The 15,420-nt window shown below is 37.9% G+C and overlaps 1 protein-coding gene across 2 annotated transcripts in view; it reads left to right on the top strand.

Moving 5' to 3' along the window:
• Positions 1 to 226: 226 nt before the first annotated feature.
• LOC117233138 (discoidin domain-containing receptor 2-like) overlaps positions 227 to 15,420 on the top strand; it is a 140,725-nt gene continuing 125,531 nt past the window's right edge. For both annotated transcript variants that reach the window (XM_033493148.1, XM_033493146.1), the window contains exon 1: positions 227 to 715. The gene's annotated coding sequence lies outside the window, so the exon portion shown is untranslated. The remainder of the gene's footprint in view (positions 716 to 15,420) is intronic.

The raw sequence follows: 15,420 nt of genomic DNA, 5'->3' as shown, positions 1-15,420 counted from the left end.
CGCCTAGGAGTCTCTCACGCCTGCAGAGCAGTTCTCTCACGGGCAAAATAAGCTCTCGTCCAACGCGGCTGTTAGACACCCGTATAGCTTGACTGCTCCTCTCGTTGTGCCTCGTCCGCTCTCGTCCCTTTCGCCCCGTGCGCGCCCTCCCAGCCCTCCCTACCCCACCCTTCCAGTCACGGCCCGTAGTCCTTTCCCCCTCCATCGAAATCGATGCTACTCGCGGATCGCGAGTTCAGTCTGCGACTGGCCACCGCGTGCGTAACGTCGCTACCTCTGTCTCGTTTTTGTTTTGCCTCGGGTCGAGACCCGAACACCCCCTCATTCGTAGAACAATCCCCCTTCTCCTTCACGCGCTTCCTTTTACCACATATACAACGATCAAATTGTAAACTGTTCGATTTGTTTTCGTCACGATATCGCGTGTTATTGTTGCGTCGTAATCCGCGATCGGAGTCGATCACGTGTGACATTGCGCCGGACGGTGTACAACGTTGAGAGAGGAAATTTTCAAGGAAAGAAAGATTAGTTCTCTGTGAAGGAAACGGAATGAGGAAAAACTCAGTGACGAAGCGGAAAATGTATCAATCGACGATAATTCGATGCGAGTTCGGGAAACGATCCTGAGGCGATCGGATGTGTGACGAGGCGCTACCGTCGAGGATAACAACCAGCCAGCTCTACGGCTGTCCCCGTGCGAAGGACACTTGATTGGGTGAGTGGATATTTTTATTTTTCCAAGATGATATTCTTTCACCTTCGAGACATAAATAGCTTCTGTAAGAGGGGAATGTTTGTTTCTCTAAAAGAAGAAGTGTTTAGTCCTTATCGAAACATTCTAAAAAGGCTCGCCTCTGTTAGTCGTGCTATTATTCATGGAATTAACGCGAGATTTACTCCGTTCGAATGTACGCGCATGGTGAACGGAAGTATATCGGCGGGGCTTGACGCGTTCGTAATTAACACGGTGCAAACGGAACAAAATGTTCACGCGGGCTAACGGGAAATTAAATGATATCCCGTTTAACCCTATCCGGGTTATCGTGAAATATTTCCAGCGGGGTGAACGCGTCGATGCAGACGCGTAACGCGAGCTGACAGCCCGTATATATGCTCGGAACTAGTAGAGGAGTTTACCGCTGGTCAGTCGGGCCAAGTTTATCACGGACCGACATTCGTTTTTCGGTTATTCACTCTACAACGTGAAATATCCGCGGATCTCTCGTTCGAACAACGCTGTCCATTCGAAACCGGCGTAAACTTACGATGCACAAAGTGACACAGTTCTGACACTCGATCGGAATAAATTTAACATGGTATTATGTCAGCGGCGCTCGTTTGTCCTACAAATTCATCGACGAAAATTGCGCGAACATTGCAATGCAATTCCCCTCGTTTCACGCGACGACATCGAACTAGAAACTTCAATATTTCCGCCGCTGGAAGCCTGATAAGTTAACAGCCCTGGAACGCGGGAAAACTCCACGAATTTCATATTCTAATTCAACCACATATATCGAATGCAATTTTTAAGAAGTTTCTTTTGAAATGGCAATTAGGAAACGTTTAATTATAAAACAATTAAATAACCTATTAGATTGAACTTTGAGTGCTAAAAGTAATTAGAAGGATCGAGTGTTTTCGATTTGGGGATGAAAAAGAAATTCATACCCATCAAAGTTTTGGGAAAAACATGACAAAATAATGTGTCGATAATGTCTAAATAATTTTCCTAAAATGAACGAAGAAAGATGATAAAAAAGAGAAAATTCTTAGTGTTAAAATTACATACATATGTATATACATTACAATGAAGAATCGGATCTGCCATAATTGTTAAATTTGGTTAATGAAGTCCCTGAATTTGGCCCAGGTTATCCCGCATCGCATTCCATCGCATAACATTCCATCTTGTTTAGTGTACTTTGCACCTTAAAATTTATTTAATATACCAAACCATAGTTTTACTTTGATATCGAAACTATCTCACAACTCTACCTCTCCACGATTCTGAAGATATTCCAACGAAAAATGTCTAGTTTGTAAGAGTCAACAATTCTAGACATTCAACGAAACCTGGAAATGTATGAAATACAAAAACCGAGCGATAGAAATGATTGGAATAAGGAAGATGTAGGTGGACGATATAAGAGTTCATCGAAAGTAGTCCAACCGTACGATTGATCAGCCAGTACGGCTTTACCCTGACGTTTTCGGCGACAGTTTCCATTAAGGTGGTCCTGTGGACGTCTCAGTCGATGTTTCGCTCCGCAAGAAATTTCATTTTCCCCTCTCTTTCCTTCCGTAGCGTCCACCCAGTTTTATTGGACGCTGTCCTTCAATGTCCACTGCCGGCTATCCACGATATCGTGACACGTAGCGCGACGCGGTCATAAGCGACCCCGAGGAAGTTGGTTAATTAATTGCCTTTGGAAATATAATCCGAGCGTCGAGTGTAACTAATCAGGGAGAAACTCGGTCGGACGTTGACGGGCATGTTTGCTGCACCTATCACGTACGGGGATGGAAATGTAATTTGCCGGGATAGAGTTAGCCTCGTTGAATGCCGTGGCCAAGCTTCGCCGCCTATTCTGCCCATCAGCTGCAATCTCCTCGCGGCGTGCCACCCATTGATCGCCACCAACGATTTTGCATGTAAGAATCTAGAAGCTAGGATACACGGGGCCGAGACTTCGCGTGGCGAACGTTTTAACGTGGTAGTTCTCCGGGGAATAGGCGTTAAAGGGTCGAAAGGTTCGTTGAAGGATTGTTTCTTCCTCGTTTTCCATCGGAAAACACGTGAATTCTGTTGGAGAACTGGAAAGTACAGTTTAAGATACTATATGGGTAAATTGTAAAATTGTAAATTGAAACATTGTAAAATTAGTCAGGATTTGAAATGAATATGTTGTGTGTTTAGGATCGAGATAAATAAATTGATAGAAATGCAAATAGATAATCTATTGAAAGCTACGGTGTTGTTATAAGAAGAGACTTAGAGACTTTGCTTATATTGAATAATGAGATAAGTGAAGAGTGGAATAAAGATTGAAATCTTGATCAGAAATTTGTAACTTTTCCTGAACTGTTAATGAATACCGAGTAGGTTTTAATCAGTTGCATAGCTATTTTTCAAAATTTCTTATCAGTGAATGGTGCTATAATTATGTATTATAATATGATGTATAATATTATTCCCAACTGTAGAAGCGTAAACGAAATTCCTTATATCAGCCGCTGTCGAGATTCTCCTTATTCTTTCTCCTCTCTGTCTCTTTCTTTTTACCTGTAAGTGAAACATTATTAATGGTAGGTCTCTATGGAAATTTCTCAATCGAAATTTGAACATAGATTACATTGTACGGTTCTAAATAGCACAATCTCGTTATAATATCTTGACCCGTACTATATCTTTTTCAATGGATATATTTCGAACTCTAAACCAAGTAAATTCTATTATTTATTCAGTAGTCAGATTCATTGTTCTTGATATTCAGACGATTCTCTTCCGTATACTAGTCGTCTTCGAATTTCAAATGTATGGAAGTAAGAATTCCGGGATAGGCGACTTCGTCAGAATACTCTTCCTTAAAACAAAAATATTCGAAGGAGTAATAGAGATTTTCTTTTCGCTTGAACATACGTACGGTTCTGGACTGGTATCAAGAAATCTGCTGATTCCAACCCTAACGTCTTAAAAATTTCTCTGTCTCGTTGGATTTTACGTATAAACAGTTACATCGAACCGAGTTCATGTTTATGTATAATACTCGAGCACGATCAACGACCTCGACTTTGGAACCTTCTTTCTCGGAAACAGACCCGGTAGGACAACAAAATATTCATAGCGTCTCGAACCACGCTTCGGAACTTTTCCCTTAATCCCAAAACAAACGTTCCGTTACGAAAAATGCCGAAGATGCTGACTTTCCATGCTGTAAGCGATTATAACAATTTTAATTAAATGAAAATTTAATCAATCCCGGTAATCGACTTCGTGCATCCGATCGACAAATTAAAACACGCATACAATTAGCGTCGAGCATTCAATTCGCCGCGATTAACGCTTGTCAACGAATAAGGGGGAGGGTGGAAAATATTAAAAAATGAACAAGACACGAGGAACAGTGGTAGGAAAGAAAATGAGTGGCTTGTAACGTGCCTCGATCCTAGTCAGAGTTTCCGATATTTTATCTAAGAATGTATTCTGATATTCGGATGCAAAGCTCGTATTAGAAGAGAATGAATTATCGTCGAATGAAAATTAACTGAGTCTACAAAATAGGTATAGGACTGTTGACAAGACTATTATTTAGGTATTGCCGTGGCTGTTTTAAACAAGGACTCACATATGAAGAAACGAATCAGTATATATGATAGCAGCAGCGGAAAAGAGAAATATCTATAGTTTTAATTATTTTATTAAAATATTAAATTTTAGTAAAAATGAAGGTATATCGTTCAAAGCACATCAGTCTAGTTTGAAAATATTTTGTCTTCAAAAATAATTTTAACTACAATGATCACGTTTTCCTGATTTAATTAAATATCGATCTCCTGTAGCATAATTACAAACGAAACATACAGTAATTCTGTAATACGACGAATATTTGCCTAAAGAAACTTGAGAATGGCGAAATACCATTTTCCTTTCCTGAAAAGATCTTCTGTTCAGAAGATTTTCTGTTACAAACCCTCCTCTTTCGATCAAAAATCATCGAGGTCGCAAGAAGAATATAGAGCGACGATTCTTGAGAATTGTACAAAAATATTCTGATTTCAATGTCGTTTGCAGCAATGAATTCGCTAGATGGTTAAACTGGGACGATTCGCGATTAAAAGCTCAGAGCTTCGGGTGCACCATACATTTGCATATAGGAAGCTCTGTATAAATTCCGTGGTTATACTGCGTCAGAAGCAATAACGCAACGCCAAGCAGAACATGTTAGAGCGCGTTTGCAGTTTGCAAAACGGTTACGTACGATTCGACGTTACGCGTAAACGATTGATCATACACCTCGTCGGTACTTCGAACACGTCGACGTTGAGGATGCTTCTCTCTCTCCCGCTATTTTTTTTTTCCTTTTTTTTTTTTTTTTGGCACCAGTGATCGACTAGAACACGACTCTTTTCACCGCTCGAAACGTCGAAGTTTAGTAGCTTCAACGAGTTATTGTGGATATTTCGTCGTAGAACTTTCGGAAATTCCCGTGCGCATCGTTGAGTCGGGGCTTGTTCAAACGAACTTGCGAATCGATACGTGAACAACAAATTTGCTGTTATATTTTAATACTGTATGGTATTTACCGAGACTGAGCGAGAGGGTGCTGCTTGGTAATCGCGATAATTCAAAAATCATGAACCATAGCCATCGTAGTTTCCAAGATCAAATTTTAACATTACCGATCGATAATCGAAATATTCAAAATGTTAATAACGCTTTTATTGTATGAAATAATGCAAGCATAGGGTATTAGCAGAGTCTATAATACAGTACTGAATGTACATTCTACTAGCAGAATATTTGAAAGCTGTGAGATTCTTCGATAAGTTATTATGTTGCCAGGAAATTATTAATGGAAACCTAATAGGAAAATTCGTATTATAAACTGGTCGAATAGATTGTTAATTTGTAAAACTGAATTCTTCGACATTTATTCTTGCTTCGTTTACCACGAAGTAATTTGTATTATAACAAAAAAAAACAGGTAAAATTATGCTAATACAGCATCGGTATTGATGTATTAATTAATTACTTTCGTGGACACCATATTAAATTTTGTACCAGTTAGTCCGACAAAAATGTTGTTACCATGTAAATGAAGTGCACTAGAGCTGACAAATAAACATGTCGTTGAGAAATAACTATCTGCAAATAGTTTCTATAGTCAGTTTCTGTATTAATGCTATAAATATTACGAAAATAATTACAGAAACTTGACGATAAAACTTTTATAGTAAAATTAGATTTTCCATCCATTAATATCGTTTATTGCCGAATAACTTACATTATAAGAAAGAAATAAAGTGATTGAAAGAATCTTATAAATTCCGCTTTAAAAATTTTCCTCTATAATATAGATAGGTTTCCCTGAATGTGCCATTACAAAAAAACACAACGTTTAACCGCTAATCTTCTCTAAAAGCGCCTCGTACTACGTCATTCCATTCCTCCCTTGAATTTCCCAACCAAATTCGTAGCTTGCAATCAGAAGATCCACTCGTACGCACCAGAATGCTCAAAATCTGCTATACGTCGAGGTCGCGGAGGAAAGAATGGCGACCGCGTATTCGCGAAACTGCGGCGATAAAATCACATTCAGAAACGCTGCGTACGCCTAACATTAACGTGCGGTATGCACTATCGTTGCGGTACGGCAATACAAATAGGGCTTGCTTCCGGCTGCGACGGTTGCGCAGCTCGGCTTCACGCATCGCTTACTCATTACTGCACATCCGCTCGAAATCGGCGCCGCTTTAAAGCCGCGAAATTTGCTTTGGCTGCTCACGAACGCGACTTTAAAGCGACCTGTCGGTTAAGAGTGCCCGCTGGCAAATACCGTTTTACTTACAGCGCATAAACACGAATCAAGTTCAAACGACGTACGAATACGTTGTACGCGATGCGATACCGTCGCTTGATGGAACATACCACGTTTCACAAATGCGTTGCCTAATTTACGTTTCTTTCGATCTTGATAGGTGTCTGTAGGAAGTAAAATTTTTTACAGAGACTTAATGATATTTGCAGTTGAAGGTTCTTACGGAATTTTGGTTAAATTTATTTTAATAACATATTATTCAATAGCACGATTCTTAAGGGGTAGAATATAAGAAAAATAAGTACAATATCGCGATGTTAAGCAGAATTTTCTGAAGAGAAATAGTGGAATAAATTATTTGAATAATTTATTCATAAAGCTAGACCTTCTGGTTTTGCAATACTTCGTTTGTATTATCACATAATTTATTTTACTATGGAACAATGTGAGGGATTTGGAAAAATACTAAAGTCCTCAAAATTTTTTCTTCGTGCCTTAAAAATAGAATTTCCAAATAATATAACTGAATTTTGGAATAGCGTCTTAGCTCGAGTTCTTTTGACATAGAAGAGAAGATGAAATAGGAATGGAAAAATCGAAGAAAGCAATTATTATCGATATTAGACAAACATTGGTCATTTGTTGGAAACAAGTTTTGTATTTCAGCAGATACCTTAATGATTCTTTGACTTCAAACCTTCTACGAGCTATCGATAATTATCGAAACAGTAGGAAATGGTAGCTCGGTGAAATTCATCGAATTTCGTGCCCTCCTTCCGCTCGAGGTCGTCGCTGCTCGAATGATACCCGCGTTTCAATGGAGTACGAAACAATTGATCCATAAATCACGCGATCAAAACTGGGCTGGGCGGCCGGATGATTTATAAAAGCTCGATGTATCGTGTGAGAACCGAAGCGACGAAAAAGTCTCGCGCGATGTTACAATTAATCGCATTTATTTACGTACGAACAAACCGAGGTCAATATTACGCGACCAGCGCGTAAAAGTTTTCCAGCCAATTTCACAGGGAAATATGTCGGCGTTGGAAAACTGATAAAAATAAAACCTACGATACGAGGTATTTTTTTACTCCTTTTGTTCCCTTTATAATTTTTTGTTTCTGTTCTTCATATATTTCGCTTGTGCTTTTTTTATTTTTTTGTGTAGTAAATGCACATGATTAATCATAGTTTTTTACTTGGGCACATCGCGTACAATGTACCATGAGGGAATTGAAGCTTATACCCCCACATTGTTCGAGAATGTTCGCGTACAAACCGAGTTTTCGTTTCGCGGTTATTTGCGGTGACGCCGCGGTGCGGCAACGAGAATCGCGAGTAATTAATACCAACCTTATACGTAATTAGTCATTGAAAAACAATGTTCGAGAGGACAATGACAGCTTGAGCGCTCCTCCGATCTCGGTGATCCAGATTAATTAAATTTCATTGCTTAACGGGCATTAAACCACCGCACCGCCGCGAAATAACATTTCGTATCATTGATATTATAGCGTAGTTTATTAAAAAACGATTTTGCATATATAGTGGCACCTGAGTCAACGGAAGATTTGAATCGGAAAAGACTCGTATTATTGTGCTTTGGAATACCAACGTTGTTTTGGTTTGCTAGGTTCAAAGGTAAACAAACTCCAGACAAAATATTATCGCCGCTATTTGTAATCGTCAACCGGAGTTACATTTTAACTTTTTATAATAACATCGGTCGATATAAATAAACGAACGTGCTCTCTAGGACAATCATATAGTCAAATAGTAGCATTGAGCGAGCTACAATTACGATCGGCATACACTATCTCTGTACTTAAAGTAATTTTAATATACTCTGATTATTACAATTTTATCACTCGTCTCTTTAATAAACCAACTAACACGTTTAATATTTACCTCACATATTTCACCAGTTTTTTTTGTTATACGTTCGAACGATCGATAACAAAATTCAACAAATTCGCAAGAATGAATTTTACGAAAATTAAGAGTCGATACACGCTTGTGCTTTTCCAACAAGAATTAGAACGTAAGGGATGAAGTTCAGAAATCGTTTTCGACCCTTTTTCATCATGAGTGGAAAATTCTGAATGATTATCGCCTCTAGTTCTTATAGAGGAACTAAGAAGTAATAATTGTTGTAAACAAATTTATAAATCACAATAGAATGGTACAATGATTAAACGGATAAGAGCACTAGAAAATATTTATAGAAAACAAAAATACAGAACAGGAAGTACAAACGCATCCAGAAAATACAGTTAAATGTACATATAACTCATAAACTATCGTAAAAGCTTAAATGGTAACAATGTAAACGACTTTAATTTTTCATTACAATCTGTATAGATACGTGTCGAGTGTTTTGTCATAGATTTTCAAACATGACATTCCCACATTCAAAACAGAAAAAGAACATCCATTGCGAGTTTTACTGTTAGCTATGCTTTCGCTGTTCGTTACTTGCCTTTTAACTGATTAAACCGCTCCCTCTCAAAGATTCCTAAAAGTGATTTAATCAGTAACATGGGAAGAATTCGGAATCCTTGGAAAACGTGTATAGTAAAATGAAACGATCAGGTTACAGCACATCATCGTGACCCTTAAACCACGTTGTAGGAAGCTGAGGAATCGTTACAGTGTCGTGTGATTTTTTATTTAACCACCTGGATGGAAAGGGACGCGTAAGCCACGAACGATGCGGGATAGGTCATATTTTTATCTTCGTCGTGGCAAACGATACCTCTAAGTAATTCGGATCGATCGAACGTACAAGTTTACGAGCCGAGGTGATAGTTTATCGTTGAACCGCTATTCGATTACTTACTGTAGTTTAGAGTTATACGAGCGTGCGTGCGTGCGTAAGCTGACCACGTATACGAAAACTTTGAAGCATCTGTGCTTTGCAAGATCTCTCGTTCTTCCTTGTCGTGATATAAAAATAACGAAAAGTTTGGTTATTATGAAACCCAGTTCATAACTTTCTATTGATATTACGAACTTCTCGTATCTTTTTATTTTTTCTGAATGATCAAACGATAATCAAAGCTTTCTCTGGACTATATCTTAATTGCATTTTCGTGTATATATACATATTTTCCTTCCATTTCTCTACTTAATTCATTCCATTTGTTTTTAGTTCTTCTATTAGAACCAAAAACGATAAAGAGATATATATTTCACATGTATTTATTTCGTTTGTTCTATATGTATTTAATTTATTTTGCAAACTTTTTAATATACTAACACTTATTATTGATACCTTGACTTATTGTTGATACTTAGTAAACGCAAGAAATAATAAAATTTAACTCATTATATCGTATCTTATGATTTTATAAGAAATCAAAAGTTGATATTATTTGGCTCGTATATTTTGCAGCTTACGTGTATATATAAATACACGTTCATGTATAGTGGGATAAGTACAACTTCTATGAAGGAACGCCATCTGTTGCATCTGTCGATTTACAATGGCCAGATCATTATTGATGGCAAATTTATCGCATCATAAATAAAATTCAGCGTAAGACGCGCAAAACGCTTCTCGCTGCCGCCGGCTGCAATCGATACACTCGCGAACGATGTTCGACGAATTTGCGGTATTCATCAAATTGACGTCACCCCCCGCGACCTGGTCGCTTGTTTTTTAACGGAACGAACGAAACGAACGGTCTTTGCGAATGCTCGGTGCACGATCGAATTAAAAGCTGCTTTAAGCGACTTGATTTTTGTTTGAAGAGCTGTTCCTTTGACCGGCCGATTCAATTTCGTGTTGCGTTTAATTGGATTTTTATAACGCGGAAACGGGTAATTGCAATGATCGGTGGCAATTACATTTGTCTGTTGTTCACGTTAAAAAATATACGTACATTATTCGATAATCTTGTGTAATTAGTATAATGAAGTAATCTCGTTTGCCTGGAATAATATATTACTCTTCAGATCCATTGTCTGAAGCATACGATGAAAACGTAATAATACGAAGAGATATTAATTCATACATGGGTTACATTAACGAACGATGGAGGAAGATAAACGAAGGAACTCGATAAAAGTATCTCCTTGAAATTCGTCTCGTACCGAGAGTCTCTGTTTCTATAATACTCTTAAGTATTATAAAGTATATACATTTCTCCTTTGTCTGATCATGGTTAACCTTAACCACTGCTACTCTCTTTCCACTTTACCGAGCTCGAACAATATATTCCACATTTCGGGCTTTATCATCGGCAATATAAACGTCACGATGGAACAAACTATCTTAATATTACTCATTCGTTATCGTCGAGTCGCGGTACGTTTCTCTCCGACGATTTTTAACGTCGTGAATTTCTTCCTCCCGTTCTACCCTGCAAACGGAGGTTAAAACGGGAATCTTGAAAAAAAAAAGAAAAAAGAAAGAATAATAGCGTAGCAATGGTTACACGAATACTCCCGTTAATTAACCAAGGTCGTTCTAAATTTGTTTTCTAGCCCGTTCAACGTCGGACCATTGATCAATGAGGTCGACGATGATTAGTTCGGCTCCCTGGCTCATTAGAACCGCCACGAAGCAATAAGTCGACAGAGTTTTTCATTATTCGCGACACGTAGCCACGCGATTAGTTCAGTTTTTATCCCTACTCTCTTTCTCTCCCACTTTGTGTTTTATCGTACTCAAGAGGCAAATGACCACGACAAATGACCAGAACGGATGACAATTAATGGCGATCGATGTCATTGCCGATCGTTATCGAAATATTCTGTGCATATCAGAAAATGCACTTTGTGAATTAGACGCGTTAGATGGTCTCGTTGCATTAGTCGATTTCAAATATTCATACATTTCGTACCACTTTTTCTCGTTGAACGATTCATGCTTATCCGAGAAATATTTTATTTCGAAATAGATGGACGTGGATAGATTTTTAGTTTCATTGCGGTTCATATACTTCTACAGGTATATTACTGTGCATATGCGGCGATTTTCGTCCAGCGCTAACGACTTTCGCATCAATCGTACAATAGAGCAGTAACCGTGTTTAGGTATTTACATTTCGAATTAATTATATTTCCGGGGTATATTGTGCTCGTGCAGATAAATTCGCGGGGAATTTCCGCATAAACGGGCGATATTATAAAAGCCTTTCTGTGCTTCGATCCCAATAACCAGATGCTTTCGTATCCCGCGGTGCATTCGTAAAACTCGATATTTCATTATAATCCTCTTGTCGATCGTAACGTTTTAACAAACAGCCGAAATCTATCTCACTCTTCACGTATCTAACACTCGCGATTAAAACCTCGATTTCAAATCCATCCAACTAATTTCAAGGGACAAAGAGAGACGAGAAAGAAAGAGTAAAATAAAACAAAACAATAACATGCATACAAGCATAGCGACAATTACAGCAAACAAACCCAGAGACAAACGCTGAAAGGTATTAAAATTGCTGAAATAACCCATCCGTGAAATTAGAAAAAAAAGAAGGGAGACACCGAGAGAAAAAAGGACAAAATGTAAAAACGAAATGAAAATACCGCGACATTTCGAGCGTGTCGTTAAATTTCCTGTCTTCGCCCGATAGGGTTGATGGCAACGAGCGAAAGCCGCGAGTATAGTGTGATTTTTACCATCCGGAAATAGCCAGAGCCGTCTCATTAAGAGCGCTTAAACTGATCCAAAACGGAGTTAGCAACAGAGAGATCAGAGAGGCGATACAGCACTCGTACATGCGATACAGATCGAACGTCGTCGTTTTGAAACTCGCTCGTGGAATTACTCGCATTCGTCTGACCCGAGGATTTCACGCATCACGTACAGAGAATAATCCTGCGTCTCGTCCGTCGCTTCACGATCTGATACCCTGGACCGATGTTGATGCCGCTATTCGACATGGCCCGTTTCCCTTTCTGTTTCTCTACCCGACTCTCTGTCTTTATCTGTCTGCCTGTTTGCATCGATGTTACACGGAATTGAGTATGAAAGGCTTAGCGGGGCTATAGAGTGACACTTGCCTCTCCGATTACTTCTGCTCCGTTCGATTACGTTCTCCTTGAAGCCGTCTAACTCCTGGATGGTTACACGTAGCGCAAAACTCTTGGGCCAATTCAGTGGTGGAAACTTATCTCTGAATTAAGCACGAGTTTGATAGTGTAACGTCTGTGCGATGGCTTTTAGCGAAGCGAGATGTTGTGGAGAACGTGAATACGAGGTATGATTTAGAAATATAAGAACTACTATTATATAGTAGAAATTTACGTATATTATATAAATATTGTATATTAGAAATTTGTGTATTTTAGAATATCTTTTACATTACAATTGCTCTACTTCTATTGGAATTATTTGCTGGAATTGTTTTGTAACAGTTATCTTCAAAGTTGTCCTTCTCAGCAGTTACGCTTCGTTTCTAACATGTTTTCTGCCATTTTTCTGGAAGCTAAAGTTATAGATATTTTTAAGGGTAGATTTTAGAGCAGTTTCCGTATTTTCTTTTATTCTATTTTTCATTTGATAACGATGCCCTGTTTGCGAGATCTTTAGGTTAAAGAACAAGAAGAAATTACAAGATAGATAGATAGATAAATCACAACGAAGACTATATATAGTGTTTTAAAGGTGAAAGTAATTTTATGTTAGGTTGAAAACTATTGAACCGAAAAGAAGGTAGTGTAATCCTTTTAAAAAACGAAAGACACTATCACTCTTAGAAAAATGTTTCCTTCAACTAATTAGAGATTGAAATATATTTCAAATACTTTTTGACTTGATCTCGAGAAATTTGTTAGAAAATAAAGGGAATTTATAGCTTCTTCATACATCGTAATTAATATTACATGTGTTACGCGAATTTATTCTGAAGCATGTTTTCCTCCGCGGTGAGAATGCGATAAGGAGGGCTGCTCTCGCGCGTCGGATGGAATATGCAAAATTTCATTAGTGGGATGCGATACCATTGTTAGACTTATTAATGTATTCTAAGGCAATTTTACGTTAATGTATAAATGAGAGAAATGAGCTGCTCGCTGCTGCTGCTGCTAAATAATAGAGTTTCACCTGAAAATTGTAATACATGTAATAGAACTCTAATTAGATTCGCGATGAAAGCAGCAATGTATACGATGCGGTAGACTGAAATCTTAAACTACCTTAATGCTGTGAACATAACATCGCATTAACTATCGTAAAAATACCTGATTAACAGAGAACAATTTGTCAGATTCAATATACTCTTACATAACTGCCTGGTTAAGGATTAATATAGTAAAGTGAGTACAAAGTTTCGAAACGTGTTACACTTTTGCCTAACTCTCAAATAATGTATTAGATTGTCCGAAAAGTTTCTTTCGTATTATAAGGAAATAATAGACTCACAATGTTTTTTGTTTTATATTAGTTTATTGAATTATGCATGAACATAATAATAGAAATATAACGAAATGGATCATACCTAATTCAATAAAATAATATAAAGCAGAAATTGTTTTTCATCTATTATCACCTTATGAAACGAAAGAAACTTTTCGGACAACCTGATATAATCTGTTAATATATAACGCATAATGTATAATCTGTTCGATTCGATAGTTAATAAAGTCGTAACTGCATTTTGCCGTGTGTTCGTAAACGCAACAAATATAAAATATATTGAGATCTTTTTATTATCAAACATGTGTAAGCGTAAACATATAAAGTGTAAATATAAAATCGTATAATACAATATAAAATCGAATCAAAACATTTTTTCTATTTTCGCTTCTTTATCAATATTTATAAAAATATTTCGCGTAAACATCTACCAGTTATCAGTGTATTTGTTATAGTAAACGCAACGTACAATCCCCATAAAAGGCAACAATGAACTGATTTAAAACCGCCATTGCAATTCTCATCCTAACAATAGTATCTAGAAGCAATAACAATTTCGCTCAAAGCGAAACAGTAAGCCACATCACTGAATTTTCCCGTACAAAGGAACAAAGTGATACGAGTCGACCAATAGTCAAGCACTTTTGCGCAATAGTAGTCTGTTTACGTTTAAATACGGCTAATATCTAACTAAGCTGAATACTATACAAGGGACGTGTGTGTTGGCAACAGGATATTGCGCGATGCTTACACGAGTGTGGCAGGCGCCACAGAAACCAATATCCTTAATAATACAGAAGCGGGACGGTAAATTAAAGTCGGATATCGCGGGGAATAAAATGGATTTTCGCAAAATCACATGGAACTCGAGAGTGTCGTTGGATAAGAGCGCAGGCTTTTGGCTACGGCAGAAGAGAGAGGGGAGGGAAACTGAAAGAGGCGCTTTGTTCGAGCACGATCAGATTTTCAAAAGACGCCTTAACGGGGCTGACCCTAGCGGTAATAAGGCTTTCAAGATCCCCTTCGGGCTCGCTCGGGAATGCTAAACTTCCTGCGAACTGATGGCGCCTGATTGGCTCGTTATTCCGCGATGCTCCGTTCGAGCACGATAGATTTGGATGAAATATTGAGGCTGCGATGGAATCGTTAAACGCGAACCGATCTCGGTCATTACTTTCCGTTACTTGCTCGTTGACGCTCGATCTTAAAGAGGTTTCATGTTATTCAGCCTCATTATCGGAGGCTATTCCTGTAAATACTTAATGAACTATCTCTCATCCGATATCTTATAAATTGATTTCTTATCGGTATACAGAGGCTCGCGAAGAGTATTCGATCACTTATAAAATTCTTTTATAAATTCATTATTTGTGTTATACGGAATATTTTGGCATTTTATATCGGTTCAAACGTATACCATTAGAACATATTATTATTATTATTGTTATTAAATAAATTGGTCGTTTTAATGCGTATACATCGAACATCCGGAAAATACTGCTGTCATTTATA

This window comes from Bombus vosnesenskii, unplaced genomic scaffold, assembly GCF_011952255.1.
Source record: "Bombus vosnesenskii isolate JDL3184/JDL3185 unplaced genomic scaffold, Bvos_JDL3184-5_v1.1 scf7180000013295, whole genome shotgun sequence".
NCBI classification, from domain to species: Eukaryota; Metazoa; Arthropoda; class Insecta; order Hymenoptera; family Apidae; genus Bombus; species Bombus vosnesenskii.
The sequence above is the reverse complement of the archived record's forward strand: the minus strand, read 5'-3'. Positions and strand labels throughout refer to the sequence as shown.